The sequence below is a fragment of the Balaenoptera physalus genome, assembly GCF_965194825.1.
Source record: "Balaenoptera physalus genome assembly, chromosome: 10".
Taxonomy (NCBI): Eukaryota; Metazoa; Chordata; class Mammalia; order Artiodactyla; family Balaenopteridae; genus Balaenoptera; species Balaenoptera physalus.
Window position 1 is genome coordinate 87,300,484 of NC_138889.1, and position 27,219 is coordinate 87,327,702.

Consider the following 27,219-nt stretch of genomic DNA (forward strand, 5'->3'; position numbering starts at 1 on the left):
CTCTTGCATGTATTACCTTATCTCAGAGGCTATATACAACAATATCCGATCCTCTCGGCCCCTCCAGAATGGAAAAAGACATGATGAAAATATTTTGCATTAATACTCCAAATATATGGTAATGGCAGAAATTTGTTATAACTGATATTTATAAAGACAATCCCTGAACTAAAATTTGTTAACTTTATCAAAAGCCGAGGTCCCTCTGCACTGACTTAGCTGTCTTTTCCTCTACCAGATTTTCTAGCCTATATTTAAATGTGATTTTCTCTTGCAGGTATCATTTTTAATAGTCTATCTAATGTGATGTGCTGTAATTGATTATATCCCCCCCAACCCCCTCCTCATTTTAGGAGCAGCAATCAATACAGGCGCCTCTATTCAACAATAAACTCAGACGAAAGACAAGTAAGTACCTCTCTACAGTTGTCTGCCTTCTGCCCAAAAGACCTCATTTTCCTTTAAGGCAACATGAAATCTTTTGTTTTGTATGTGTGTGTGTGTGTGTGTGTGTGTGTTTTATAAATTTATTTATTTATTTTTGGCTGTGTTAGATCTTTGTTGCTGCGCGCGGGCTTTCTCTAGTTGTGGCGAGCGGGGGCTACTCTTTGTTGCGGTGCGCAGGCTTCTCATCGTGGTGGCTTCTCTTGTTGTGGAGCACGGGCTCTAGGCATGTCGGCTTCAGTGGTTGTGGCACGTGGGCTCAGTAGTTGTGGCTCGTGGGCACTAGAGCTCAGGCTCAGTAGTTGTGACACACGGGCTTAGGTGCTCCACGGCATGTGGGATCTTCCCGGACCAGGGATCAAACCCGTGTCCCCTGCATTGGCAGGCAGATTCTTTACCACTGCACCACCAGGGAAGTCCCTATTTTTTTTTTTTTTTAATTGGAGTATAGGTGATTTACAATGTTGTATTAGTTTCAGGTGTACAGCAAAGTGAATCAGTTATACATATATCATATATCCACTCTTTTTTTAGATTCTTTTCCCATATAGGCCATTACAGAGTATTGAGTAGAGCTCTCTGTGCTATACAGTAGGTTCCTATTAGTTATCTATTTTATATATAGTAGTGGGTATATGTTAATCCCAGAAAAATTTAACAAATATTTTGGTTGGTAGACAAAATAAATACTAATAAGCATACATTGGGCACCATCTGAGTGCCCTCTCTCTGCTACTACGTGCCAGATTGGGTACATTCTGTTATCCTTAATTCACATAGATACTGTATTAGTTATTTATTGTGGTATAACAAATGACCCCCAAACTTTGCAGCTTAAAACAATAAACATTTATTATCTCACCGTTTCGGTGGGTAAGGAATTTGGGCACAGCTTAGTTGGGTGTCTCTGGCTCAAGGTCTCTCATGAAATTGCAGCCAAACTGTCAGGTGGGGCTGCAACCTCACCTGAAAGCTCTAGCCAAGTGGGGAAGGATGTACTTTCAAGCTCATTCACATGGTTGTCAGCAAGATCTATTTCCTCAAAAGGAATTAGATTGAAGGCATCAGTTCCTTTTTGGCTGTTAGCCAAAGCCCACCCTCGGTTCCTTGCCACATGGCTCCTCTCTGTAGGGCAGCTCCCACTGTAGCAGTTGGCTTCCCTCAGAGAGAGAGAGAAAGAGAGGGAGAGAGAGGTCAAGATAGAAACCATGGTATTTATGTCACTTAATCTCCGAAGTGACATCACACCACTTTTGCCATATTCTATTTGTTATAAGTGAATGTAGGTCCAGCCTACATTCAATGATAAGGGATTACATAGGGTTTAAAAACCAGGAGTCAGGGACCAGTGGGGGCCATCTTAAAGGTTGCCTACCTACTTCCAATGTTGCATTTTTGTGCCCCTAAAAGGACAAACACACACACACACACACACACACACACACACACACGAAAATCTATAAAATACTTCTTATTTCCCAATACTTCTGTTTCAAAACGAAATGAACACATTTAGGAAACGTCATTCGACAAGTATTTAGAGTGGCTAACAGGACCAGACACTGTTATAGAACGTTTTCTAAAAGAAATAACTAAAATGGTGTTGTAAAAATTCACCAGGACCACTTCTTTCCCCCCAGGCAGAGACATAGGAGAATAAAGATTAAGACAACCATTGTTCTTTTCTAATTAAAACCACCTCAGCATTTACTGTTATAGACTATTTTAAGAATGTCTTCTGAAGCTAGAGCAGTGACAAGCAAATCCACTTGCCCACAGATATAAAACACTTTCTCTAACACCAGCTTTAATAATGATAGCAGTGCTGTTTTGATCCCCATATGCCTTCCTCTTCTGTCTTATAGCTCAATTGATCAGAACTGAGCTATAAGGAAGAGGGGTATTATTTACTGATTCCCTTCAAAATTCAATATATTGATACATTAGGTAGGGACCATCCACAGTAAATAGTACAAACTAGACACCTTGTCCCTGATGCTAAGAAAACACTTAAGCGTCTCCAGAATTTTAAGTGCCTCAAGGGAGAATAAAATGAGAAGGGTGAGAGGAACACATTTTTTTTAAGGTGTGTATTTATTTATCTATTTTTTTTGGCCACGCCCCCTGCAGTGGAAGGGCAGAGTCCTAGCCACTGGACTGCCAGGAATTCCCAGGAACACATTCTTAACTGAAAGGGCATTTACCAAAAAGAAACTGAGAAATAACCTATATGGGAAAATAATCTGAAAAAGAATGGATATACTATCTGTATAACTGAATCACCTTGCTGTACACCTGAAACTAACACAACATTGTAAATCAAATACACTCCAATATAAAATTAAAAATTTTTTAAAAAGAAACTGAGAAAATACATAATTACCTGAATTTACCTTGAGTTGGCAAGACCCCCCCCTCACACCCCCACTGCCAGCAATCAAAACGGGGACTCACGAGATGGCTTAGGTTCAACTATAGAGAAATATATTCCATTTTGCACACCTAAGTTTTTGAAAAAGACCTATTACACAAGCAAATAAATACTTTACAACCTGTAATAAGTGCCAAAAAGGAAAGAAGGGAAAATGATAGAGGGAGAGTGATAGAGAATTGCTTTGTTGAGAAAGATCCCTCTAGAGAGGTGATATTTAAGCTGAGACATGATGGAGGAGAGAAGTTTCCAGACATGTAAAAAGTAGGACAAGGAGTTTTCCAGGTTGAGAGTGAAACCGAGCAAGACCCTGTGGGGCTCCCAGGCATGGAAGCCTCTCTGTCCCCCGTTTCTTGTAGGCAATACTCCAGCCTCCATGACCTTCCCTGAGTTCCAAAGGGCAGATTCGAACAGTTGCTAATCAAGGGAGAAGCAGCCAAGAAACCACCTGAGGCAAGATTAAAAGGACCAGAGAAGCTCATCAAGATTAGGAGACCACCTGAGACGAGAGTAAAGGCATGCAGACCCTGCACACACCCTAATCTTATCAGCAACCCCACTCTTAAACCGTTGCTATAAAACTCCTCATCAAATCCTCCCAGGTTGGGACACATAGTTTTTCAGGGCAGGAGCCCATTGTGTCCCCCTTTGCCTGGCAAAGCAATAAAGCTATCCTTTTCTACTTTACCCAAAACTCTGTCTCGGAGATCTGATTTGGCATCAAGAGGATAGCATGTTTCCTGATAAGAGGAAGAGGCTGGCATGCTGCAGGAATCAAAAGAAGGCCATCTCTGGATGAGGCAGAGAATGGAATAAAATGAGATCACACCAGCTACTGTGAGGGAAATGGATAGGGCATGACTGGCAGTGGAGAAATCAATTATGAGGCTGCTGCTGGAATTTAGGTTAAGAGATGATGGTGGCTCAATCTGGAGCATTGTTAGTGGAAACAGAAGTTAGAGGCAAGAAATATTTAGGAAGTAAAAATAAGCAGTGAGACTGGATAGGAGGGTGAGAAAGAGGTGGAGAGAGAAAATGAGAAAGCGAGAGAGAGAGGAAGAAGGATGACTTCTATGTGGACGATTCCCATGTGTCTGGATTAATAACGTGGCGAGCGGTATGCTTCAACGTGACCACCTCTTGGCTTTGAGAAAACAGCTTCCCATGTGCCTCAAGAAAAGTTCTGAAGAACCCAATCCTTACTTCTTTTATCCTGTCAGCCACAGGCGAAATCTTCCATTCATTGGGAAATCAGACAGGAAACAAAATAAAATGCCTCCAGAAAGAGGGCTGAGAAGTTAAGAGTATGCACAGAATCCAGAAAGGGTCTTCACTGACCATGTATTCCAACCATTTTGTTTTAACAGATGAGAAAAGCTTGACTCAGAGAAGTTAAGGAGCAGGACAAGTTAATAGCCAGTTAAAGGCAGAATGAAGGCTAGAATCCAGTTCTTCTGATTGGACCAAATACAAATGAAGCAATATGACAAATGAGTACAATGATTACATGTACTTAGTAGCCATGTATCCATAATTTCCTTTCCTCCCTCCTCCAATCCTTGGTGAAAGAGGTATGGCATTTGAATGCAAATTGCGGGGGGTGTGGGCAGGTCATATTTTGCATCAATTTTTGAAGAGAGCCTGCTAAACATACTCTGTGGGACACTAAACTGTAAAGGTCTAAATGTTATTGAAGAAAAGGAAGGAAGGATGCAAGGGAAGGAGAGAAGGACAGAAGGACAGGGGGGGAGAGAGAAAGAGAGAGAGAAAAAGCTGAAATTTTTAACCTCAAATTATGTTGTTGGAAATGAACAAATTTGGACCCTATATGAACCTTAATGTGATGCCTCCTTTGCTTTACTAGGTTATAAATGATATGAAATTTGTGTGAAAACTTTTAATATTTCAATTCCTAAGTCTAAGAATCTAATTTTATAATCTTTTCTACATTTTTCTAGTCTTCCAATTCTAGTAATTTTCTAATATCAAGAAAGAAATGGATTATGAGTTCAGAAATAGGTAACCAATGAAAAGAGAGATGATAAATGCAAGCTATTATGATTTTAGCTCTAGTATTCCCTTCCCAAATGATATTTCAACCCTAGAGGCTTCTCAACCCACTCCCCAATCCACTGACATTTACTTTTAACTCTCCTTTACAAACCCAGTGTGATACAAATTTAGAGGAAAATCTATGTAAAAGATTTCAAATTGTTATTCATCTCACAGTAACATGTTTGACTAAATTCAAGTTCTCAGGAAAAGACAACACTGAGTGAAGTCTTTCATGCAAACTTACATCTCCAAGCTTTCAAAAAAAAAAAAAAAAAAGCTTCTGTCAACAGATCCAATTTTACATGAGAAACAAATAGCTTTCATGCACATTTACACCCAGCAACAGAGAAAACAATCTAGCCTAGAGCAACCTACTTTTCCTAAAATTATGGGCACCCTATGCAAGTTGAAAATGTCTGTTTGAAAGCTTTAAAGCCAGAATTAATTTTGTTTGCTTTAAGATAGCCACCAAGTATCTTTCCTCTTAACAGGAAAGTTAGTTCTTTGGATCTGGGCACATTGCAAATTTGAACTTTGGATAGATCAATTGCTTCTCTTTCTGTATTTCATGCTCTCACACTCAAAATGGCTGGCTCAATTTAGATAACACTTTCCTCCAAACACCCCTCATTGTAAAGCACAGTGTGACTGCTCAGAAAGTTATGAGTCATGTAAAAGAGGAGGTTATAAAGCCTTTCTCCTCTAAACTAAATAAAAGCATTTACTGCCAACCACAGGAGAGGAAAGTCAAATCAGTCTTCCTGCAAGCCAATGAATCAGTTCTATATCCTCCCACAAGATTCTTCTCAAATAATTTGCAAAAGAATTAGCACAGCCTTCACCAAAGGAGTTGAAAAAACATCCCACTGTGTTTCTGTAATTCACTGATGAATTTATGAGAGTTGATAATTTTCTTGTCAACAGAAAGATCCAACTTCACTCTTTTCCAATTCAGTTTTGTATGTAAGTGATACCTTGCATTTTAAATAATAAACCTTAATCAAGTAATGAAATAAGGCAACCCCTGGCATTTTACTATGTCATAAACAAATTCAACCCCACCACATCCCCAGACTGTCTCAGGACCAATGTATAAAGACTCAGTCCACAGCCAAGGGATTCGTGGGCCTTTAATCCCGTCAGGCTGAGGAGAAAAGACGAAGAGAGACAATGAAAGGTCCAAGCCTACTCTTTTTCCCATGCCTTTCTCCAGTGTTTTCTGCCAAGAAAGCAAAGGAGTTTTTAAAATATTTTCATGATAGTAATCTATTCACAGGGACCCGAAAGTAAGAGTCCATGATTCTTCTTAATAGAGAGAAATAAATACTACCACTAGCTACTGCTAGGTGAGTGCCTCTTCCATAGAGGTAAGCATTTATTTATTTATTTATTTATTTATTTTTGCTAAGTTGCTCATTTTTTTAATATGAACTTATTTATTTATTTATTTTTGGCTGTGTTGGGTCTTCGTTGTTGCCCACGCGCTTCCTCTAGTTGCAGCGAGCGGGGGCTACTTCTCATTGCAGTGGCTTTTCTTGTTGTGAAGCAGGGGCTCTAGGCGCACGGGCTTCAGTAGTTGTGGCATGCAGGCTCAGCAGTTGTGGCTCGCGGTTCTAGAGCGCAGGCTCAGTAGTTGTGATACACGGGCTTAGCTGCTCCGCGGCATGTGGGATCTTCCCGGACCAGGGCTCGAACCCGTGTCCCCTGCATTGGCAGGCGGATTCTTAACCACTGCACCACCAGGGAAGTCCAGCATTTATTATTTACTTAGTTTTCCACTCAAGGGCTATCCCCACACCCACCCCTACCTCCATCCCAACCCCCATTCGCATCACCCAGTCCACTGCCAGGACAGAAGGCAGCACGCACTGATCTGACTTGTAACGTGGCTCCAGGAAAGTACTGCATCAGGTGGCCAATCACGGGCCGCCCTCTAGCGATGCCTCGACAGTTCCTCCGAAGACCACAACTTGGGGTAAGTGGTAGGGGCACGTGGCTCAGGCATGTGCCAACTGACACCACGCTAAATTCACCTGTGGGCTCTCCCATCAGTTCCACCTGTCACACACGTGGATGGGGGGTGGCGCATGTTTCACCTGAAAGACGGTGCCTGACGTTGACAAATCAAATTCCAGGAATCTCAGGCCCAGTTGGTGTCCACACCAAGAAGCACCCAATTTTTTAGAAACATCCTCAGATCACAGCAAAATATTAGGGGTGAATGAGTTGGTGGAAAAGAAGGGCCTAGACTTTCCCCTGCTTGGGCCCACTCCATCCTTCAAAGCTCTAAAGAGGATTTTATTATCCATTTTGTATTAATATTTATTTACACACCCAACACTGCAACACATGTTGTCTTCAAAAAAATCCTTAGGCAAATGGTAACTTTCCATAATATCACAGGGTTATGCAGATGTCACTGGTAACTGTGGCACCCTAGGATTTTGCACATATATATTCCTTTTATAAGTATTACATTCAATTTTGAAAAGCTTACCTATCTGAGGTCCAGATCTGGATTCCTCCCTCCAACTAGAAAAAGTAATAGAACTAGTAAATTTGTGTGTGTGTGTGTGCACGCATGTGTGTGTATATGTGTAGGAGAAGGCTGTTAAATATTAGGAATGGAAAATGAAAATTCTGGGAAAGACTAGTGGTTCAATCAACATAGCCCCCTAGGCCTAGGTTAACAAATATCTTAGGTCTGAATGGTGCTTATAAGCACATCTTTATAGTTTATAAGCATATCTGTTTCTTCACAAGAAGCCTCATTTTGCCTAAAACTACCAAGATGTGCCGTGGTTTAGTACAAGTTGTAAACAGAATCCTATACCCAAGTACCGTGTTTCTTCTGGCAGTTTGTACTGTGAGTAGATCTTTATCCCCCGACATTCACAAATGTGGGCGAGAGCTGGGAGAAATCTTATGACCCTAAAGAGTCTTAAAGTCTCTAAGCCAAAGTAAGCAGGCCAAATGTGCTAATCATCAGACAAATGTAGAAGGCTGATACCTCCACTCAGAGCTTTATGAAGATATTCTAAAGTTCACTTTATTGCACGTAGGATTTTCAAGATACGAATTTCACTAAAGCACAAATGGAATAGAATCGCGTTGGTATAATCCTCACATATTTCTGCCAGCTGGGATCCTGGATGTTGAGATGTGACCGCCTCTCCATGGGCCTGAAACCACCAATCTGTTTCACCTGGGTCGCTGCGCAGCCATCAGATGGGAGGCACTATGTGGTCACTACCCTAACAAAAAGATCCAAAGCACCAACGTCCAGGGAAAAGGCTACAGCTCCCATTTCCAATCTCCCGAGCCACCCCAGTCCTTCTGCGATGGAGTATCAATAGAGAGACTAAATGAATTGTTTACTTAATTGTGCTGTGCAAGCTGAATAATTGCACGCTTTCCAGAAAGGCTTTGTAACCAGTGAGATGGCACTGGATCTGCCAAAACCTTTACCTTGAAGCCAACATCCTTTCTTTCTACAGGCTCTCTCCTATCACAAATAATGGCAACCCTGGTATTATTTCCAGAGAAGGCAAAACCATGGCAGAAACATCAAAAATCATGTCTTTCAAAATGGAAAGATTTCCATTAAGCTGCTGCTGAGAACTGCTGTCTCCATAGATGCCAATGTGAAACCTTTAGTCACAAACCCTGATTTAGTGCATTACACACTGAAACAGCCAACAACTGGCAACATTAATCTACCTTTAGGGTGAGCAAAATTGGTCCATTAAATATAATGACCACATTTGAAGAGGATACGAGAAATGTGATGAGGTAAGGCTTCGAAGACATGGTTCACAATTGAGAAGTCTGATCTCAGTTTTGGAGATCCATTGCAGACCCTGATCTCCAGCCATCCATCCCTCTTCCCAGAGGCAACCACTGTTTCTTGTTTCCTTCCAGACCAGAGATCTAAATATTTTTTATACTCTATTTTATAATAATTTTCCTTCAATACGTTCTTGCCTATTTACTACCTTGTTTTTATCTCTTGCAACAGTTTTTCATTAATAATAATCAGGGTCTTTTCTCCTTGATAGGTCTATGTTTATACAGTGTGAGATTCTCCAATTGGCTGTTTCTTCTCAGATGCCACAATCCCCCATGATATAGTTTAATCAACATGTCTCACTAACAGGATTAGGACTTTAGAAAACCAGTATGCATCAGGATCCGACAAGAATGCAAAGATGTTATTTTTCTGCAAATATCCTTCAAAAAACCAAGAGATTTAAAACAAATAGAAAATACAATGTGGAGCAGCCACCAAACCAAAGTTCTAAGCGGGTTTAAGTTTTGACAGGACAGTATTATCCTGATTCAAGCGCCAGCTGGCTTGGATGTTGAAACATCAACCGCTTCTGATTTTTCAGGTTTAGATTGGTCCAGAGCGATACAGTTCTGCTTTTCAAAAGTTCGCTTTATACCACTTTGCTTTTACAAAAGACCTACATTTGTACCCGTTTGCGCTAATCAAAAGAAATCTGAAGAGGATTTTCGTTTTTATGAAAAAGAGAAAACAGCGTTCAGCATTCGTTCTGCAGGCAGCTGTTACAGAGGCAGCTCGAACCCTAAGCAGGGAGAGTGGCACCTCCAAGCTCCTTCCCCAGGAAATACACTGGGCATCTCAGCACCAAGCTGCCACAGCTTTGAACTGTGCCTGTGCTTTATCTGTGTCTATTTTGTGCATCCATTAGCAACACGTATCCTAAGTTAATTACTCCTTCACGTTCAGCCATTTCGGCTCACGAAAGGTTTCATAGGAACGCTCTACTTTCTGATAGCGGGGGAAACCTGTATTGGCCTGAGTGTTTAGAAGTGGGAAAGAGATGATGGAGGCTGGGAGGGAAGCTAAGCAGGGTGCCACCCACAGTCGGAGAGGCCTTCCAAAGGGTCCTTGCTATGAGAATTCCCAAAAGGAAGGGAACATGCACATTTCAAACACTCTAGGTCAATTTTTTTTCCTTCCCAAATCCAACTGGGGCTACGGATAGTTAGGGAGGAAAAAAAAAAAGACCTATGTTCTAGTTCTGGTTTTGTCATGAATTCAATGTACCCTTGGCCTAATCACCTTCAATCCAGTCTCCTCATTTATAAAATGAGGACCTTGGCCGTGATGAGCTCTGAAGCCCTTTTTACCTTTAACCTTCTCAATCCAAGATGCAATTTCTCTCCATATATTGACTTATATGCCTGTTATATGGGCATAATTTTTTCTTTATTTCCCACAAATTTATTTGCCATGAAACGACAAATTTTGCATAAATATTTTAAAATCCTCATCAGGGAAAAGAAGTGACAGTAGTGGAGAGCTGTCACTTTGAAGATGTTCATCATCCATTCCCCCTCCTTGGCAGCACCTAGGTTTCTTTAGGGGGAAGTATTTGTGTACAACTGGGGGGAGATAAGTCCAAGTGTCTATCGCCTCCCCCAGTACAAAAGCTTAAGAGGAAACTGGAAGTTCCTTCTGCCAGATTCTCCTCTCATAAATCAATACATCCACAGGATGGACATGTGACCCATCAAATTTTCTCCCTCAGGACTCTGAATCTTTAGAACAACACAAGAACAAGAGAAACAGCTGGAGTTCATTCACTCCAGAATTGATACCCAGGCAAGACTGTTGAGTCATTCCTGCTACAAGGCTTTCCATTGTTTCATTCTGAAGTTTTCCCTTCAATTCTACAAACGACCCTGTATCCTCCCAATAAATTCTTTTTTCTATTTAAGTTGGTGGTTTGCTGCATAACAATCCACTCCAAAACTTAATGGCTTAAAATAGGAACAATTTATTTACTCACAATTCTATAGATTGGCCATTTGGGTAGGGCTCAGCTGGGATGGTGTATCTGTGCTCCATGTGGTACCAGCTGGATTCATTTAAACATGTGCAGTCAGTGGGTAGATCTGCTGGGGGCTGACTGACCCTGGATTGCCTCAATCACTCACTTGTTCGGAAGCTGGCTGCAGTTATCAACTAGATCACCTCAGTTCTCCATGTGGCATCTCACCTTCCAGCAGGCTAAACTGGAGAAATGTTCAGAGAGAACAAAAGCAGAAGCTGCAACTTCCCTTACATCACATTCTATTGGTCAGATACTTTTTTTTTTTTAGTTTTTATTGGAGTATAGTTGCTTTGCAATGTTGTGTTAGTTTCTACTGTACAGCAAAGTGAATCAGCTATACGTATACATATAGCCCCTCTTTTTTGCATTTCCTTCCCATTTAGGTCACCACAGAGCACTGAGTAGAGTTCCCTGAGCTATGCAATAGGCTGTCATTAGTTACTATTTTATATATAGTATCAATAGTGTATATACGTCAATCCCAACCTCCCGATTCATCCCATCCGTGCTCCCCCATCAGATAGTTTAAAACCAGCCTAGATTTAAGGGGTGGGAGAAGAGACTTCATCTGTTAATGGGAGGAGTGACCAAGAAACCTTCCCAAGTAAACGGGCTACAGGGAGACATGATTCACTGGGAACCATTACTGTATGAATCTACCATGTTAGAGTTAGTTTCTGTGGCTTGCAACCTAACAATGATAACTAATCCCCCAATCAGTGGAATGTGACATGGAACACATTAGATTTGGGGGACTTCAACCTTTAGGATATTTTCCCTGATTCTACATCACATATTAATGAGATTATTTGGAAAGAATGTGGTGTCATGGTAGTGGGGCTATAAGAAGAATGAATTTAAAGTGAAATTATCATGGTTCAAGTCCTGCCAGTTATTTAGCTGTGTAATTTTGAACCTACATAATCTCTGTGACTTCATTGACATATATGAATGAATAAATGAATGAAATGGGGGTGATAAGATTTGCCTGAGTTGCAAATATTGTTGGGGATATGAAACAGTGTAACTCTGTGAACCACAGGCAATCCTCACTTTGCACTGTAGTACAGGACCATAAAATGATCATGCAAGTTGAGACAGTGCAAAACTGTCTTAACGGGAAACATTACAATTGTTTCGTGACCTTTAAAAATTTTTGTCAAAACATTAAAAACTCTCTCACTATTGCTTATAAATGTATAAGGAAATGATAAAAAAGAATAAAACTGATGTTTGCTTAGTACACTATTATTTAAAGTATTATACTAAAAACACTAAAAATAAAGTGTCATTTATTTGTACAAAAATTATCAAGGTTAGCTTGGGTGGTGCTTGCCTTCTTGTCATCATATAACTGACAAGCCAGCACCTTTTCTATGCCTTGGCAAATCGTCACACTGCTTTTTAAGTTGGAAGCATCTGCTTCTTTTTTTTTTTAAATTTTATTTATTTTTTTATACAGCAGGTTCTTATCAGTTATCTATTTTATACATATCAGTGTATACATGTCAATCCCAATCCCCCAATTCATCCCCCCCCAACCCCACCCCCACTTTCCCCCCTTGGTGTCCATACGTTTGTTCTCTACATCTGTGTCTCTATTTCTGCCTTGGAAGCATCTGCTTCTAACATTTTATCCCTTGTATTTTTAATGTCATGAAATATCTCCAAGAGTTCCTTTTATGTGAATTTTTTGCTGGTGTCACTCCCTCTAGGACATTTTTATCCTTTCATACAACCACCTTCCTCATTTATGTCAAAAAATTTGCCTGCACTAAGTTCCTTCGGATGCATGTCTTTCAAAAGGCAGTAGTATCAACATTCCCACAATCAGCTATTTCTTCTACTCTCCATTTATGTTTGATTCTAACTTCACTTTCAGCATTATTACTTTTGTTTCTTTGTTGCACTTTCATTTTTGTTGGATAATTCTCTTTTAATTTTCCATATTTGTAAAATGTCACATGAGTTTATCACTGGGAAACCAGGATGCAACACAAGTATACACTTTGCTGTCTGTTTGTGAACTCAGTAACAGTGCATAGTACCAATCACTGAAAGAAGTGACAAGATTGGTCACTGATCATGATGTGCATCTGTCACTTATGTAGTGGCTTGTGGACTAAAGAGCTAGCAGCAAAGTTTGTACTTTATGCAACTTCTCAGTGAATACATTGGTAGCTAAAATTTGAACTGTGTTGTTGGCAGACTGGCGTTATTTAAATTGCAGTAACTGAAATTTGTGCATATCAGAACTATGCAGAGTGAGACCTTATTAAAGATTATGTTGAGTTTAATTATTGTCACAGTTGTTATTAAAGATAGAAAGACAGACCTCGGAGGCTTCCCTGTGGCGCAGTGGTTAAGAATCCACCTGCCAGTGCAGGGGACACAGGTTCAAGCCCTGATCCGGGAAGATCCCACGTGCCGCGGAGCAACTAAGCCCGTGCGCCACAACTACTGAGCCTGCGCTCTAGAGCCTGCGAGCCACAACGACTGAGCCCATGTGCCACAACTACTTAAGCCTGCTCGCCTAGAGCCTGTGCTCCGCAACAAGAGAAGCCACCACAATGAGAAGCCAGTGCACCACAACGAAGAGTAGCCCCTGCTCGCCACAACTAGAGAAAGCCCGCGTGCAGCAACGAAGACCCAACACAGCCAAAAAATAAACAAATAAATTTATAAAAATAAATTAATTAATTAAAAAGAAAGACAGACCTCGTTCGTACTGTATTAAAGAAGGAGTTCAATTTAACTCAAACACTATTAGGCTCCAACAATTTTCATCTTTGCCACTGCAAGGTCAGCAGATTAGTACTAAATGCAAGCAAACAAGAGGGGAGGAGGGAGGACTGAAGAAACAACTGCGTTTTAACCTTTCCACATAGGCCTAGAGGAAAATAGAGCACACCAAACCCAAAGGTCATACAAAAGTGAGGAAAGATATTGTCCAAATTAAGTAGCTCTTTTTACTACTCTTTACTTCCAAGGCCAGAAGGAAAATGTTTCCATACAGCTTTCCAGGAATGTGGCTGGTAGTCTCCCAATATCCACCTTCTTTTCTTTCTTAGTAACAGAATGCCAATTTTTGGCTGGTTATGCTGCTACCCAGAATATTTCCCAGCTTCCCTTGCAGCTAGTTGTGTCCACATGATTTAATACTGCCCAGTGAAGTGTAAGTGAAAGGATTGAGGGGATTGGGGGGAATTCCTTAAAAGGAGCTTGTTCTATTAGGAGAAGCAACCTTTTGTCCTTCCTACTGTCTAGAATGTGGACAAGATATTAGAAAGTCATGTTAGACTATGAGGCAATGTTGAGAATGGAAGCCAGGCGTTGGGATGGTGGAATATAAATACCGACGGAGCCTGAGTCCTACGTGGTTTTATGCAAACATCATACCCAGCTCTGGGCTGCCTCTCTCCACACGACTTTATGTGTATTTAAGCCACTCTTTCTTACCCACATCTGAATACAGTTCCTAACTGATAAAACGAATACTCTTATCTAGTCAATGGGCTATGTCCGTGACCCAAGCAACAGTGACTGACTTTTACACAACAAAGGTCCCAAATGAGTCAGAAACACATAGGCAAGACAGTACACTCCACATGGTGTTGGATATTTAGGGGAACAAAAGCTTATGGTTGTTTTGTAAAGTCCTAAAACAGATTCAAATAATCAAAACTCAAACACAGACCTGGCTTAAGAACTGTTTGGACCAAAAAAAGGTGGGGGAGGGATGAGGGGGAGGGATGAGAGGGAGGGAAAGTACTAGCTCACAGCAAGCTTGTTATGAATCAGAAAGTGTGGATGGGAACTAGAAGCCCCCAAATATAATTCGGTATAAGGCTGCCCTCATATGAGTGTCTAGAGGAAAACAAAGGAGGTCCTAGCTCAGTGCTGGTCTCACGTTAAAAGGGACATTTAACAAACAAAAGTAAATTGAGGTGACAGCAACCAAGGTGTCTGGTTTCCCCATTTTGTGAAGGATGGGAGAAGGAACTGCAGTTATGCACCTGGGGGCAAAGAAGACAGAGAAGAGATATGATTGGTGTTTCAAATACGTGAAGTGCTATCTTGTAGAGGAGGACTTTGCTTTAATCTGCATGGTTTCAAGCATTAGAACCAATGAGTGAAATAAAAATAAAACATATTTCAACTCAATAAAAGAAAAAACCTTCTGAGAATTAGAACTTTCGAAAACTGGAATGCACTACTTTGTAAGGTAGTGAGTTATTTGACACGGTAGTGGATTTTTTAAAAAGTAGGGACGATAATGGAATTCAGGACTTCTTCTGAAACTCAGGATAAGAGATAAAACACTGTTGTATCTTGAAATCCTTGAAAAAATGAAGTGATTTTGATTCTAAGGTGACTATCAATGAAGAATAAAGAGGAAGGGAGCTCTGCATTGGATGGGAAACTGGACCAGGTGCCCCTTCTATTCTTACTGTGCTATTAATAATTAGTATTTTCCTGTTACATGTGAATTAGTTAATATGCAATGATTCAGGTGTTGAACAAATGTTTCCTGAGGAAAATGATAATGATTGTAGTGGCCAGAACTCTTCCACCTGTAAGTGGATGAAACAAGCTCAGAATAGTCTGGGGGTAAAATAAGAAATTCAATGGCAGGGGTAAATCTCATTTCAGTCTCAAACAATATGGTCAGAATCTTTCTCCATCTCTTGGATCAATTTTCTCCAAGCTGGCTTCAATCTCAGGCAGACTCTTACCATGTAGAAGCCCAGACCACCTCTGTCAGCTTCATACTTCATTCCCTATAGAAATTTCAATGGACAGAGAACTCCTTTTACTCAAAAGTCTTACAGCTGACTTGGACTAACCTGGCTTCAAACACAGCCCATTGTTTACCCAATTACTGTGGGCTTTGACTGGCTAGGCTTGGGTCACATGAACTGAGAATAGGGCAGGGGTGGTTTCCACAAGGAAAAGAAGCTTCTGATGTAAGGATGCTGTGAAGTTAAAAATAATAAATGTCCACTACAATGACAACGATGAATGTGGTAGATTTTTTTAATGGCAACTTCAGTGGAATTCGGGGCCTATTCTGAACCTTAAAATAGGAAATAGAAACACTGTTTTATCTAAAAAACCATGAGAATATGAAGTGAATTTGATTCTACGCCTTAATCTAAAATTCTAATACTCAGGCAAATAATAATTTTAACATGTCTGTCTTTTCACCAATTCCCTCTTTTTTTCTTAAGATGCCTCTGTTCACAGACAGCTTCATCAGACAAAGTAATAGCAAATGAAGAGAAAAGCATAAAATGTTTATTGAAGTGGATGAAGTCATGGCATGTAAAGAAAAATTATTCATTAATAGCTGAAAAAATCTTTCTCTATATTTAATATTTAGATGACATATTTCTATTTCAAGTGAAGTAGACATTATAGTCATGAATAGCAAACAGAAACACAAACTCCATTTATTTGTAAAATAAACTCATTTTCTTTTCATATCAATGCAAAAAATGACCCAATGCCATATGTTCCATTTGCCATGATTCTAAGACAGCAAAGCTATACAATTTCTAGATCATTAACTTGTCTTCCTATTTTTCCATGTCTTACGGTCCTGCTAGGTAAGTGTTCGTTCATTCACTTTGATAATGCTACCTTTTATAGGTTTGGTATTTCATTTGCTCAATTACTCCATGCAAAACTGCAGCAGCCAGTGAGTGCGTGTGTGGGAAAGAAAAGGACCCACCCCACAGTTTCTCTAAAAGAACAAGAACTCAAGACTACACTTCCAATGGTTTCAAACAAAAGGGGGTTTTGTCTTTTGCTAGTCTCAGGTTTGAAAAAGGCATCCGTACCCCCTCATTTTATATCATTGGAGCCAGGCTGAATGCCACAGTATTCAGGATACAACATAGCAGCATGTCAGCTCTGTAAGTAGTGGGTGGCAAGATGGGGAACAGGAAAGTGTCCCTATAGTCACATGGGAATCATGAAAGGGTCAATGGAAGGAAAGAGGAGCAATCATGGGTCCATAAGTTATATGCATAAAATCAGAGAAGTAGAATTCTGCAAATAAATCCCAAAATTAGACCTGAAAAATGTAATTCAGGGTCATTGCAATGATACAAGAGAGAGATATCCTGAGGTTAAAGCAGCCGTGTATCATCCCTGAGTTTTCCATTTTTATTACATTGCTTAGCTATCCACAGAGTTTTCTTTGGGCAAGCTTAATCCATTCAAAATGGCTGCATGAGACTGAGACCATTATGAAAAAACTGTGCTCAACTTCTGAGACAAGCCGTAGAATTCACACTAAATAGCCTAGTCTATGTGACTTAGAATATAAAGTCACCAGTAGATGCTTACCCAAGAAATCAAACAGGAACTAGTATATAGGCTGCATACGAAACATGTCAACAGGATGAAGGAGCAAAGCAGTAACAAGAGGTTTGAGAGAATGCAGCAACTCATGACAGGTGCATGCTTACACAATTAAATTTACTACTTCTTTTTTGGAGATAAACTCAGTAGTTTATAAAATGAACAGACATAATAATAACTACAAAAAGGCCATCATGATTTATTGAGCATGAATAAATCATTTTAAAAATCCAGCATTGGGGGACCTCATTGAATTCTTTCTATAGGTAGGCACTAATAGCATCTCCATTTTATAGAAGAAGAAAGTGGATCTCTGAGAATTTTGTGTAATTTCTTTAAGATCACACAACTAGCAAAGGCAGAGCCAGGATTTTAACTCTGCCAGTCTGATTCCCAATTCTGTGCTTTCAACCACCAGTGCTTTTTTCTTAAGCACTTCGCATGAACTCACGCATTCGAGTCTCATAACAATCCCAATAAAGTAGAAATTATTATTTCCATTTTTCTAATGAGAAAATCAAGAAGATAAATCATTTGTTCTAGGTCACACGGCTGGCCAGTGGCAGAGCCAAGACTGGAACTCATGTCTGTCTGACTCTAGAGCCCACTTTCATAGATAATATGTCACAGGCTGCTACTTGCCCATCAAAATCTATTCTCCTCTTCTTCCTGGGTACGAGTCTGCTTAGCCAAAAACTACACTTCTACGCTTCCTCTGCAGTTATGTATGACCATTTGACTAAGTTCTTACCAAAGGAACATGAGTGGAAGGGACGTGTGCAACTTCTGAGTCAAAAGGAACTCCATGGTCACAGACCTCCTCTTTCTCTTTCTCATGAACTGGACCTCAGAATAGCAGGGGCAAAGCTTCAATCATACAGACAAGGACTATATCCTAAGGGATGACAAAGTTCAAAAGTTGGAGGAGGGACTTCCCTGGCAGTCCAGTGGTTAAGACTTCGCCTTCCAATGCAGGGGGTGCGGGTTGGATCCCTGGTCGGGGAGCTAAGATCCCACATGCCTCAAGGCCAAAAAACCAAAACATAAAACAGAAGCAATATTGTAACAAACTCAATAAAAGACTTTAAAAGTGGTCCACACCTAGAGAGTGTCTTACTGAGTGAAGTAAGTCAGACAGAGAGAGAGAAATATCGTATGATATCGCTTATAGCAGAATCTAAAAAGAAATGATACAAATGAACATATTTACAAAACAGAAACAGACTCACAGACTTAGAGGATGAACTTATGGTTACCGGCGGGGGGGCGGGGGGTGGGTGCACAGGGAGGCTGGAGGGAAGGGATAGTTAGGGAGTCTGGGATTGACATGTACACACTGCTATAATTAAAAAGGATAACCAACAAGGACCTACTGTATAGCACAGGGAACTCTGCTCAATGTTACGTGGCAGCCTGGATGGGAGGGGAGTCCGGGGGAGAAAGGGTATATGTATATGTATGGCTGAGTCGCTTTGCTATGCACCTGAAACTATCACAACATTGTTAATCAGATATACTCCAATATAAAATAAAAAGTTAAAATAAAATAAAATAAAATGGATTAATAATTTGTGGTTAAAAAAAAAAAAGTGGTCCACATTAAAAAAAAAAAAAAAAAGACTTTCAGAAAAAAAAAAAGTTGGAGGAGCCCAAGTTCCTGAATGACTGTATAAAGCAGAGCTGCCCCATATATCTGGACCACCTTGGAACCGTTATATGAGAGAGAAACAAATTTCTACGTTGCTAAACCACTGTACTTTTAGAGTGTCTTGTTACAGCAGCTTAGCTGAACTCTAATATAGCCAACAAGTACTATCACATGAGCAAGGAAAAGATGCTACAGACTTAGATAAGAAGGCAGGCATGAGGGTGGGAGGGAATCAGTGAGACTAATATTCTAATTACTTATCCTTTCTATGAAATCTCCATTGTAATATATTCTTCATTCCTAACGACAAAAAAGTATTCTGAACAAAAGATACCTATAAAACATCATCTAATGAAAAAAGCGAAACGAGACAAAAACAACCACCTGGAATGTAACAGCAAGTACTGGGAAAGTGGTAAGATTTTCATTTCTCGTTTTTACATTGCTTTATGACACTTCAGCTGACTAGGAATCTTTTTGAAATGATATCTAAATTGGCTCTCTGTAGAATTCATTAGAACAACCAAGCTAGAATCCATTAGAACATAAGAAAACAAAATCCCCTTTAAAACAGGTGCACTGAAATGAGCCCAAATCATAATACAAAGCCCCAATCATATACTCAGTATATCTGGACATCACTTCAATTATCTTCATTTCATCTCTACACTGTGTGTTGCCTCTCTTGGATGTGTTGTTCTGGGTCATACAATGCAATCTCCTTTGTCATCTCTTTGAAAGATATTGGGAAATATTGTAGGGGCCAATCTTCAATTATACACCCACCCCTGAGTCTATGGTTACCCAAAGAACCCATGGGATCTTCCAACTGAATCTGAGAAACCTTAAGTTTTAATTTTTCTAAGTAAAACAAAAGCATTCCTGTGGAAAGTAGTTTTCATATATTTAAAGATCCACTAAAATGATCATAACTTTTAACTCCACATCTGGGTGCTTGTTTTAAAGAAATGATAAAAAGTATTATATTTGTGAAGATGTTCACTGAAGCATATTTTAAAAAGGAGAGAAAACTGTAAACAAAATATAAAACAGCATTGAAAAAAGAGTTAAATAAATGATGGTTCATCCCTAGGGGAAATACAAGGATGATATTTAAAAACAAATCCAAAAATCCAAAGCAAAGGTACTGAGAAATAAATCAAACCTTTCCTGTTATCTTTCAAAGAGATAACAAATATTTGCTTTGGATGATCCAGAACAACATGTCCAAAGGAGGCAACATACAGTGTAGGGATTACAGATTCTGCAAGTTAAATGATATCATGGAGAAGCAAACAGACAAATTCAAATTGGGTACTTTTACAGGACAGTTGACCAGGTTTTTCAACAAGTTAATGGCATTTTTTAAAAAGTGAGTCTGCTGTAGATTAAAATAATGTTGAGATGTAACAACCATTGCAATGTATAGATCATTATTTGCATCCTGATGTGTATGAATCAAGATTAAAGAAAGACATTTTTGAAATAAAGAGGGAAATTTGAATATGACTGGATTATATGTAGTATCAAGGAATTACTGCTAATTTTGTTAGGTATCATAATGGTACTATAGTTGCATAAGAAAATATCTAGAAAATATTTTCTAGAAATGCATAATGATGTAGGAGTGAAAAGACATAAGGACTGGAACTTGCTTGAAAATACTTCAGTCACAATAACAGCCATAACAACAAAACACAAAACACACAAGAGTACAAGTTCTGCAGTAGCCTGCCTGAGTAGTTCCAATTTGGATCCAACACGTACTAGTTATATGACCTAAGGCAAGTAACTTAACTTCCCAATGCCTTGGGTTCCTCTTCTGTTTACTAGTGATACCAATCACGTCTCTTTTCTTAGGTTATTGTGAAGATCATATGAGATGAGCTCCGTAAAGAACTCAGCACGACATGTTAGCTATTATTATCATATTAACCAGTATGCTCTTCACTCGTCTAGGACCCCAAACCCCACTCACCAAAAACACTTAATCCCTTGAAATCTCTCCTCTGTCTTTCTCTCCAGGTCTTGGCTCCTTCTTATTCCCTCCCTCCCTAGCCCATTTCCTTCTTCAGGATATAGAGCCTTTGCTTTAATTGTTAACAATGAACTAACATTTCATTAATTTTTAAAGCGATTTTCTTTTTAAAAACTAAATTAGGAAAGCTATGGAACAACATGGAAACCAAGAGAATACAAAATTAACTGGTAAAATTACACCCAGATATAAACATGGAAAAGGATCAAAGGAAAAGTAGAATGTATAAATGGAGACACAGTCTAGTAAATCACTTATACTTAGGGATTTCTGTCATTAGGTTCAAGCAAGAAATTCTTTTTTAAAAAATGCAAACTCCACAGAGACTCCACCTAAGAGACCCTAAGAACAACTAATACGTGTGTGTGTGTGTGTGTGTGTGTGTGTGTGTGTGTGTGTATGTGTTTTGATGGAGGCATGTTTGGCTGTTATTGGCAAATCTAGAGTACAAAGAGGAAGTGGAAGGCATGAAATAATAAGAGCAATGGTAATACTTCTGATCTCATTGATTCCATGGCGTCACGGGTGTGTGATCTGTGCAGTCACACAGCGTCTTGTGCTGAGAAGCGCCCCGCACTTGGTTTAATACCCTGCTATCACCATTTTTAAATTCTTAATAATTTTTAAACAAGGGGCCCCACAAATCATGTAACCAGCCCTGACTCCACCTTATGAGATTGGCACTATTATAATTCCAATTTAAAGATAAGAAAGCTGAGGCTTGAAGATGTTAAAGGACCTACCTAAAGTCAAACAGCCAGGAAGTGATAGGATTTGAACACAAGCTCTCTCCACATGAGAATATGGAAAGAATTCAGAGAGAAAGATAGAGAATAGGATAAAGGAGAACAAAAAGAAAGCCAAGTAAGCCAGGAAACTAGGATATCATCATCTATCTGGGGGCCAGTTCCTGACTGATTATGCAAGCAAGGTCATGGGTTTAGGCTGAGAGTTAATGCCACCCCAAGAAGGAGTCTATTCTATAGTCCATGCCAGGCTCTATTATCACAAGACTGTCTGAGTAGAACATGGAAAGGGTGCAGGCACTCATCAGCCCTTCTGGAAACATCATGTACAGGAAGGAAAGGCCAGAAGTGCTTTCCCATAAAAACTGGCCAACTCTTTGGAGGCTCCTGTGTTCCTTGGAAAACTAAAGTAGTCAAGGATTAGAATGATCCTGTCACTTTGTTTACATGAAACGTTTAAAAAAATTTTCAACACAATGCTTTCTTAGTTTAGGCAGCACAGAAAATTGCTGGTCCATGCATGTCCTAACAATCACTCCAGAAAGTCCCACAGCTCTTGCAGGCATCAAGGACATTCATGTTCTCCTTCAGACCCACCCTTGGGCTCCCTGTTGCCTGGCTCTGGAACAAGCCAGGATCGGGAGGATCATCTTGATAACAACAACAAAACGCAGAGTCACGCAAAGCCTTAAGGGTTCTTTCCAAGAGGTTTAGTGGCTATGATTGTTCCTTTAAATGGGTCATGAGACTTAGAGCGCATCTCTAAAGAAAAAAAAAAAATCTTAGACCTCAGGGAAACAGTTCCCAGATTAGTGAACTTTGGGGGAGGTTAAATGAATTGTGTTCTGTTGTGCTTCTTCCATTAAAGCCAGAGGGTGAGGCCACAGCCCTGTGTGGAGAAGGTTGTGAAGACTCCTAATGGCAATTAATGGGAGTGAGACAGATTTTCCATAAGAAGTCAGCCTGTAGGGGCAAGCCTTAGGCAGGGAAGAAACTCCTGTCCCTCCCTGGGACCCTCTTCCCATACCTGGATGTGCTTCCTTCCCCGTGTTTGGGAGGGACACCCTCTGCCACAGGAGGAGACCAGTCAGGAGCTGAAGGCAGAGTGGTGTTCAGCTTTGCAAATTTCCTAATCCTCTGAGCAGCTTTTTAATATACAGATTCCATGACCTGCTCAAGGGCAACTGAATTGGAATTCTGAGGAATGCTCCCAGATTGTTTTGTTTTGTTTTAATTCATCTGTTTTATATCTCCCAGGTGATTCTTATGCAACCAGACCGCACTGATCCACAGAATAGTTTTCAGAACCACTAGTTTTCCTTCCCCCCCCCCCCCCCCCCGTTGCTGCGTTTATTCCCTTCTGGGAATAACTTGTTATCCCTTCTGGTCTTAGGGACTTGACCAGAGTTGTGTATCCACCCCTTCCCCTTGCAATACAGCAGTAAAGGTGGACAGCGCCCCCTCAAGAGAGAATGGGTGATGGCAGCAGTGATTAACTAGTTACGTCAACCCAAAAGGAAAGTGAATTTCAGGGACCAAGACTTAGCGACAGTGAGGCTGAATCCTGCTTCAACCGCAGTAGTTCTGTATTTATCTGTTATATATACTGCACTTCCTTGTACATTCGTCTGAAGGAAAGGTTCCATTGCAGGGGGAAAAATGTTTGAAAAATATTGCCTTTTATAGAACCATAACATAACCAAAACACATTTCTTCTTCAGTTACATTTTAGGCAAATAGAATTTTTTTCTATTTTGGGCTACCCTGAAAAATTTAAGTATCATCTGTAACATGGATCCTGTGGGAAAATATGAATCTGAATTCAAGATGGCAAAAACACATCTCCCTCACCACCAGCAACTTCCCACTGACTGAGCAGCAAGATGGGATTTGTTGTTGCCTCCGTGAATACCCCCAACCCCATCCCCAAGACTAAAGTGACCCCTAGCTTGGACTAAAGGAAACTCTCCCTGAAGCCAGAAGGGAATCCCTAGTCCCTCCCGTCTCCCCTTAACCACCCCCTGCAGTGGCCACAAGGACTGGTGGTCGTCCTTGGAAAGAGACACCAGGCACATTGATTCCCTGGGGCTCAGGAAACTCCCCGCACCAGACCCCTGGCTATGCCAGTAAGTGCCCCAATAAATATTTTACAGGCAAAGAGGAAGCTACTGACCCACTGCCATTGCAGTATGTTAGAGTTCGTGCTTTGAATTGCCTTGAGGATCTAGCTATGACTCATCCACGTGCTCCCTGGGGAAGAACAACGTTTGTGGAGTTAGCCCTGGACATAGATGAAAGCAGATCCACGTGGTGACCTTGTTCCTAGCCTCATGACTACAATATCCCAACCAGGCAAGGCCAAAAACCCACCGTGGTAAGAATTAAGGCATTGCTTACTACTTCATTTGCCAGACTTGTGTTTCTCCTCTCCTTAACCTCTGCCTAACAAAACCACACTCTAGTGACTGCTGAGTCGGCACAGGAGCCAAAAGTCCTGTCTGTTCCTGGTGCTAACTAATGAGTTGAATCAATGAAAAAAAAATTAATTCATACCTGAAAACAAACCAATCCCAAGCATAAATAACCCACATTACACCACATGTGTCTTCAAGGGAATACATTTATTTAACTCAAATTTCTCAACCAGCCGCATCAACAGCTCCAATAATGACCTATAGGTAATGACCTAGTAATAGGTAATGACCAGTAATCGGTAATGACCTATTTCCTCATATATACAGGAACAAAGTTTGAAACCAAAGTGGTTTGGAGAACAGTCCTCCTAATTATTAAGGACAATGCCTTGAGCATTCCAGTTATTAAGAGATTGCCTCATGATTGCACTTGTAACAATAAAACCTTTTATTCATTCATATATTAAATAATAATGGCAGCCAAATATCAGGCACTGTGCCTGGCCTCTTTTCTAATCACACATCCCTAAATTCCACCTTCCAAATACACTGGGTTGCTCACAATGCCCAGAATATGCTCTGCTCTCTCCAGGGCTCTACACATGCTGTTCCCCCTGCCTGGAATGTCCTTCCCCACCCTCCATAGGGAGTGTACACACACACACATACACACACACATTCACCATTGCTTTCATCAACTTCCAGCACAAATATCTCAATCTCATTCACTCAGCTCAAAGGCCATTCCTTCCAGGAAGTCCTCTCCTCTCCTATAGTAACTTGTGCTGCCCCAAGTTTGTCTCACTGCAAAATGGAGCCTGTTTACGTGTGTCTCTCTTCCAGTGAGCTCTGGAGAGCAGGAACTTGGCATTGAGAAGCAGTTCCTTTTAGTGGTTACACAAGCCCTGGAACTAACTCCCTGGATTCTAATCCCAGGTCTATCTCTTAATCACTGCATAATTTGGGGCAATAACTTAATCTCTCTGGGCCTCAGTTTGCTCATCTTTAAAATGGGGATAACAACGGTGCCCATCTCCCTGTGTTATTAAAAGGATTGCTCAATACATGTAAAGTGCTTAGGATAATGCATTGCTCATAGTAAGAGCTCAATAAATGGTTTTCTAAAAATTTCTCCTGTAGTAAGGTAGGGAAAACTTACCTGTGTACACCTCCATTATATTGCGAAAGGGTACTATAATTAAATGACTTATCTCTTTTAAAATGTTCAAGGATAAAAGTGGCAAAGACCTACAGAAACAAGCAGAACCAAATTAAAAGAAAAGCAAGTACTAGGAGAAGGTACTTGCAATGCAATTAACTAACAAAGGATCTGTTTCCAGAAAAGATTTTCAGAGAAGAAGAAACAAACACCCTCCTATGAATCAATAAGAAAATCCGAGACTATCTAGTAGAAAAATAGGCAAAGGGTATTAATTATAAATAAGCACTTCACAGCAGAAGAAACCTGAATGACCTATATAACTATGCAATGATTCTCAGGGAACTAGAGGTACCATTTGATAGCCGCTAGATAATGCCACGTGTTGCTGAGGAAATGGAAAAATAGAAACTCTTGTATACGGCTGGTGTGGGTAAATAGGCACAACCACTTTGGAGAGTATTTTAAAAAGGAAAATTGAAGATGTGCAATTCCACTTCTGGGTGTCTACCTTCCAGAAGCTCGTGCGCATGTGAACAAGGAGACACGTTCCAAGATGTTCACTACAGCATTGGTTGTAATAGCAAAAGAAGTAAAAGCAACTTAACTGCCCATCAGTTAGATGCGTATATGTCAAAATGAATAAATCTCAAAAATATAGTGTTGAAGGACAAAAGCAAGGTACAAAATCATATTGATAGTAAATGCAAACTGTAAAACTCAAAACAACACTAAAGGTTATTTAAGAATACGTACAGATGTAGTAAATGTAAAAAAACCATGCATGGGAATGTGACATGGATATGACATGCCATCTTTAGGCTAGAGAAAGAGGTGAAAGAGAGGGGGTAGGTTTTGACTTTCATTGTTCTATTTTCTTTCTTTAAAAAAGAGAGGCAAAGGAAATTTGAAGTAAATATAGCACAATATGAAATCTAAATTGTGGGTACATGCGTTTCTAGACAATTATTTGCTTTTCTAATTGTTTTAGATATTCAATAATTAAAAATTTTATGCCAAGTGAACTTATAAGAAAAGGTATTATAAAATTAGTGTTTCTAGGTATATTTCAAGAAACTGAATATTCAGACCTTTAATAGATACTCCATACCTTCACTGATTCCACTAAATGGATGACTGCGTGAGGGAATGGGCAGACGGAGGCATGGATAGATGGATGGATGGACAGACAGATGAATAGGTGGCTGGATTGACTGACATTCAAATATATAAATATACAGAGACAGAAGAAATAAAGTAGCTTAGTGAAGTGAAAAGTTTTAATAAAGTTGTATAAAATGAAGTGCTCAGGCTTCGGAACTGAAATCCCAGCTCTGCCAACCCTTAGACTGCTGCCTGGGACAGGGCCACCGTGTGAACTGCACAGCACCAAAGGGCACCATCTCCATAGACGACAAGGTGAATGGCGCCCCCTGGAGTTGTGCGATGCCCCAGCCCTGATGGATAAATGTCATTACCTCTCTGAGTCCTCCTTTCTTTATCTGTAAAATAAGTCCAATCATACCTGCCTCACAGGGCCTTTAGGAAGACTAATGAGACAATGCATGTGAAGTGCTTAGCACAGAATGCAGCACATGGTAAGGAGTGAGAACATGGTAACCATTATATTATCCAGGTGGTACTAGGAGAACGGACACTAAGTCTAGTGTTCAAGAATAGGTTAATGTGCAACAGCAGCCCTAGGAGCTGTCTCCTTAGGATTTAAAAAAGTCATCCACTTTCAGTAGGAAAGTAACATATGCACCTAACGGCATACCTAGTCAGTTCGGGATCTTGGTGACTGTAAGTTTTCCAGCAGGCACTGGAGTGTGTTAAAGCAGCGGCCTCCCAATCCACAGTTCTGGGGTTCACTGGAGCGCCTCAAGTTCAAGGGAGTAGGGTTAGGGTGGGCTGTTGAGGGCCCAGATCCTCCCCCTGCTGTCATCAGAGCAAATGGGGCTTTCTGTGCCCTTAGATGCAGGCATCTCTTGGCTGATGTGAGCGATGTAAGACTGAACAAACATAAATCCGATTCTATGTAACACTTTCCA

The 27,219-nt window shown here is 40.3% G+C and overlaps 1 long non-coding RNA gene across 1 annotated transcript in view; it reads right to left on the reverse strand.

Annotated features, from left to right (window-relative positions):
* Positions 1 to 495: 495 nt before the first annotated feature.
* LOC309668276 overlaps positions 496 to 27,219 on the reverse strand; it is a 73,664-nt gene continuing 46,940 nt past the window's right edge. Inside the window, exon 2 of the long non-coding RNA XR_014268180.1 lies at positions 496 to 601. This is a non-coding gene — a long non-coding RNA (uncharacterized lncRNA). The remainder of the gene's footprint in view (positions 602 to 27,219) is intronic.